The sequence below is a fragment of the Balaenoptera acutorostrata genome, chromosome 4 (genome assembly GCF_949987535.1).
Source record: "Balaenoptera acutorostrata chromosome 4, mBalAcu1.1, whole genome shotgun sequence".
Lineage (NCBI taxonomy): Eukaryota > Metazoa > Chordata > Mammalia > Artiodactyla > Balaenopteridae > Balaenoptera > Balaenoptera acutorostrata.
In genome coordinates this window covers 7,734,583-7,740,260 of record NC_080067.1, presented here as the reverse complement: position 1 = coordinate 7,740,260, position 5,678 = coordinate 7,734,583, and the positions used below count along the sequence as shown (strand labels likewise).

At 47.8% G+C, this 5,678-nt stretch overlaps 1 pseudogene; it reads left to right on the top strand.

Annotated features, from left to right (window-relative positions):
• Nucleotides 1-3,145: 3,145 nt before the first annotated feature.
• Nucleotides 3,146-4,129, top strand: LOC103006295 (E3 ubiquitin-protein ligase RNF220-like; annotated as a pseudogene).
• The last annotated feature ends 1,549 nt before the right edge of the window (nt 4,130-5,678 follow it).

Below are 5,678 nucleotides of genomic sequence, written 5' to 3'. Positions count from 1 at the left end.
TTCGAAATTGGAATTTCACCTAAGTTTTCATGTGTCACAAAATATTATTCTTCTTTTAGTTTTTTGTCAACCATTTAAAAATGTAAAAGCCATTCTTAATTTGTAAACCATATAAAAACATAAAATTTGGGCTTCCTTGGTGGCACAGTGGTTAAGAATACACCTGCCAATGCAGGGGACATGGGTTCAAGCCCTGGTCCGGGAAGATCCCACATGCTGCAGAGCAACTAAGCCCGTGTGCCACAACTATTGGGCCTGTGCTCTAGAGCCTGCGAGCCACAACTACTGAGCCCATGAGCCACAACTACTGAAGCCCGCGCACCTAGGGCCTGTGCTCTGCAACAGGAGAATCCACCACAATGAGAAGCCCGCACACCGCAATGAAGAGTAGGCCCTGCTCACCACAACTAGAGAAAGCCTGCGCACAGCAACGAAGACCCAACACAGCCTAAAATAAATAAATTTATTTAAAAAAATTAAAAATTAAAAAAGCAAGAGTTACAATGTTAATATAAAATCAGAATTAAACATTGAAAGCATTAAACAGGAGTGTCATTTAAAAAAAAAAACAACCAAAATTTGGCCCATGAGCTATAGTTTACTCTCCCCTGGCCTGAGATATAATGTATAGGAAGGTAGCTAAGTCATGGGAAGACCTTCAGGCTGTCCCAGGCAGTAGAAGACATGCTAGTCTATAAAGGTAGGGTTGTACCTGCAGCCATGCAGGTAACTTCTATCAAAGCTACGGCAGCTCTATAATAAAGACATGGGAAACTCTAAGGAGCTTCTTAGTTACCTTAGAGGACCCTCCCTCCTGACCTCTGCACTCCTCTTTCTGCCCAGTGAAACACGCTTGTGTAATATTTAAGCAAAACAAGTGTTTTTTCAGACTAGGAGGGACAAGGAGAAAAGTTTCATGGTGAATAGAATGAAAGAATGATCAGATGACACAAATTTGGTTTTTGGGAACTCAGGATGCAGTTAGATTCCAGGCATAGACTTTCAAAGACTTGAATTCATCATATAATTACATTATTATCTTGGAACTTTGAAGATGAAGACCCTTCTTTCTCTGGCTCCTCTGAGCCACACATGTCCTAAACTAGGAGGCAAATGAAGAATCAAGCAGTTCAAGCTTCCATGGGGCTCACAGGCAATGGTGTGGAAGTTTCTGGAGTAGGGAGAGAAAGCTCATGTGTTCCTGAGTCACTCCAAAAAAAGTATTAAAAACTGAAAGCTGCATGTTAGAGTTAGAGTAATAGAAAAGGGAACATGTGGGGGGAGAAAATAGGAGATGTGGATAAGTAGATGGGTGTAAGAAGAAGAAATAAAGATTAGAGAATTGACTTCAGTTTCTAATTCACTAGTTTTTTTCTTCCCCTCAGCATTTAGAAAGTCAATTGTATTTCCAGTTTAAAATTGCCTTACAGTTTTAAAAAACTGCCTTACAGTCTAAAAATTGCTGGTAAATGTTTTAGGCATTGTTGGAATTCAAAGCCTTCTGGAAAATATGTGGATCACATATTCCAAATTTGACTATATAATGTACTAACACACCCAGCAGGTCAGAGAATCTCAATGCCTTTCGCTAAACTGGTCCTAGTTAAGGACTTAACAAATTGCTCAGGGAGATTCCTCTCTAACTCTGATGGATTTTTTTAAAAATGAATGTTCTCCCCTCCTTCAGAAACATTAAGGGCATTGGTTCCCTTCCCTTCTGGTCCCAAGATGCTGCTAAGGGCAAGCCCTTGAATCCAGCTGAGATAGGCTGGGACCTGGGATTCTCTACCAGAGTGCTTGCACTGGGACAAAGGTCTCCTCCAGTAACAAAATACAAAGAAACTATGAATGACTAAAAATAACTACATGCATGTGCGGTTGGGGTAATTATGAACAATAGGATACAAAAAGGCCACAAACCAACTGCCATTTCTGAGGTGCCAGGAGCAAAAGCAGGGTACTGTGGCATGATTCCTGCACACAGCACCACCACAGAGGTGAGCAGACCACCTAAGGTAGGCCTCCTGTGGACCCACAGACCTGACCCTTCTATTACCCCATTTAAGGACCCACAGAGCTTCTCTCAGGGAATAGTAAGGACACCTGTTTCTTGTTTTTGCTCCTTGGAGCTACAGAAGTAGCCTCGATAAAGCCTTACCTGAAATTCTCATCTGGCCTCTTATCAGTTTCTACTGATTAAAGGATCCAAGGGCCCTTGTCGGTAACACAGACTCATGGTGTTCTTTGGTTTTTATTTAGGTCTTTACATCTTTAAAAACACTTGGGATTGCTTATAATAAAACACAGGCAGCATAAGACTGAAGATGATGGGACCTCCCTGGTGGCACAGTGGTTGGTAATCTGCCTGCCAATGCAGGGGACACGGGCCCTGGTCCAGGAGGATCCCACATGCCGCGGAGCAACTAAGCCTGTGTACCACAACTACTGAGCCTGCACTCTAGACCACGGCACCACAACTACTGAAGCCTGCGCACCTAGAGCCCATGCTCCGCAACAAGAGAAGCCACTGCAATGAGAAGCCCATGCACCACAACGAATAGTAGCCCCCGCTTGCCGCAACTAGAGAAAACCCACATGCAGCAATGAAGACCCAACACAGCCAAAAATAAATAAATTTTTTTTTAAAAAAAGATCAAAGATGATTAAAATAGGACCAAGGGCAGCTACAAGCAAACAAGGGAATACCAAGGAGCTATAGAAATGCTCACCAGAAGTTTGCTCTGAGTTTCTGACAGAAAATGAGGTATGCATCCTTCATTATTATTAGAAGGAAATACACCGGTTTATTTGAAAGATTCAACCCTTTGCTTCACCCTAAGTTTTGAAATGAATTTCATTATTCAATAACATGGGTTTATTTATCAATAACATGGGTCTTTATCAAGACCGACCTCTGTGCCTCTGGATGTTATAGGTCCCTAATGGAACCATATACAAGATGCTATAGAGGAGTCATCATGACTGCCACCACTACCAGGCAGCCAGGGGGCATCCGCCCGCATCCCCGGCCACGTGGTCCTGCTAGAGAAGCCCCCTGGTGGCTATGCTGAGTGTCTGAACCAATGACAGAGTGGGCGGGGAGGGGGTGCCGGCAGGAAGGAGGAAGTAGGCCTTCCCGCAGACCCTACTGAATGCTCCGATTGGGAATATGAAACGGAGGAAGCAAGATGAAGGGCAGAGGCTCCTGCATGGCTGCGAATGATGCCCTGGATCGACTGATAACCTGGAGGTGGAGCGTGAGAACAGCACCATCCTGGGGCGTGAGTGGAGCCCGCGGAGGCGGAGGCGGGCCACCACTCTCCTGGGAGGTGGTTTTCCAGGCTCTGGCTTCCTCACGTACCGCGGCCAAGAGAATCGGGACAGGGATGCTGACTTGGGTGTGGATGTGGGTGACATTCTGGAGCTTGGGAAGCCACGGTACACAGAGGCTGACGCCATCCCCTGCACAGGTGAGGAGCCAGGTGAAGCCGAGGAGAGAGGCACATTCCTCCGGGGCGCAGTCCTACACAGCCCTCCCAGCACATGCACCACGCCCGAGTTCTCTAAACAGGCGAGGAACGAGATGCCTTCTACCAGCAGCAGTGAGAGCGGCACGCAGGAGGCCGTGCAGAAGACCAGCAAGAAATAGCGACCAAAGATGTAGCTGTGACCATGTCTGAGGCCCTGCCGGGTCAGGGAGCTTGGACGGCGGCTCTCCTGTGGGGACCGTTACAAGTGCCTCGTCGGCATGGACTCGTACTCGATGCCCCTGAAGACCATCCAGGGTTAGCATGTGCACTGTGAGGGGTGCTGACTGCGGACCCTGGTTGCCGAGAATCTCTGCCCAGAGACCTACGGAGAATCCACTCGTGAGCCAGCCACCCCAGGCAGACCTTGCCTCCAGCAGCCCCCCTCTCCGCACCCCACCCCCCGTGACGTGACCTCCCCCTTGTACACACTTGCACACAGGTTCTCCACGTACATACACGCACACACACAGGACTCTGGAGTCAGAATGGAGGCAGAGGCTCAGGCTCTGCCTGCCGGATCCCACCAAGATGTGGGACCATACCTGTTCCAGGTTCCATTCCCGGGGTGGGAATGTGGGGGCAGTAGGAAGGGGAGGTAGTCCAGCAAGTCTCCTGAGATCCAGCCCCCAGCCTGACAGATGGACAGACAGACATGCAAACACCAAACTGAAGCACATGTAATAACAGGACCGTATATGTTTACAATGTTGTGTATAAATGGGACAACTCCTCCCCTTAGGTTGTAGGAGTTTCTTCTTTTGTTAAGAACACCTGGAAGCAGCGCCGTATTCAGGTCTGGCTGGGGGCCAGGCCCTCCCACCTCTTGGGATGCCTGCCTCTCCCCCTCCCTGGACCGTGGTGTCCCTTCCATCTCCCATGTGCTCCATGTTCAGTGGTGTATATTTCTTCTCCTAAACATGAGATGCATGCCCTAAGGACATGATCTTCTTAGCCTTAGCTCCTGGGGCTCTTCATCAGGGGTTAAGTGAGTGGGGAGGCACGGGAAATGGGAACCCAGCTGAAGCAGGGGCTGAGATTGGGGCTGGAGGAGGGTGGTCCTGGCTGCACAGACTTCAGCTGAGAACCCTTCCTGGAATTAGAGCTGTTGTTCCCAGGGAAAAGTGTTGTCTGCCCTGCCCCTCTTATGGACCACATGGACTGAGGCTTTGTCTGTATATTCTGTACAAAGGTACTTGTCCTTTCCCTTTATAAACTACATTTGACATGGATTAAACCAATATACACAGATTTTTAAAAGATGCTATAGTGTACAGAGATAAAGGAAAATAACTTTGCCTATGGTTGGCTAGCTAAACTTCCTGTAGAAAGGGAAATTTGAAAGATGAGCAGAGGAGAGGCAGCTGCCCAGGCAAGGAGATGGCAGCCCAGCTCTGCACTGAGGGATGGAGGAATGCCCAGGAGCCTCCTCTGTTGCTGCTCGGCTGTGTGGCCGAAAATAAAATCTGCCATATTTTTTAATACTGTTCTAAAAATAGGAGGTTTGCTTAAATCCGCCAGTTGGTGTTTTGATTTTTAAATTATGTGCAGAGGATCATGCTTAAACCCTAGTGAGTACCGGAGTGGGGAGGGCCTATAATTCACTCAAAATAAACAGAAGAAAAACTGGCATCAGGACTGTGTCTCTGAGGTGGGAGAGGCAAGTTCAGGACATTGGTCCATCAGACACCTCCCAGCTCCATGTAATATCAAACAGCGAAAATCTCCCAGAGATCTCCATCTCAACACCAAGACACAGCTCCCCTCAATGACCAGCAAGCTACAGTGCTGGACACCCTATGCCGAACAACTAGGAAGACAGGAACAAAACCCCACCCATTAGCAGAGAGGCTGCCTAAAATCATAATAATGTCACAGACACTCCAAAACACACCACCAGACATGCACCTGCCAACCAGAAAGACAAGATCCACCCTCATCCACCAGAACACAGGCACTAGTTCCCTCCACCAGGAAGCCTACACAACCCACTGAACCAACCTTAGCCACTGAGGGCAGACACCAAAAACAACAGGAACTACGAACCTGCAGCCTGAGAAAAGGAGACCCCAAACACAGTAAGTTAAACAAAATGAGAAGACAGAGAAGCACACAGCAGATGAGGGAGCAAGGTAAAACCCCACCAGACCT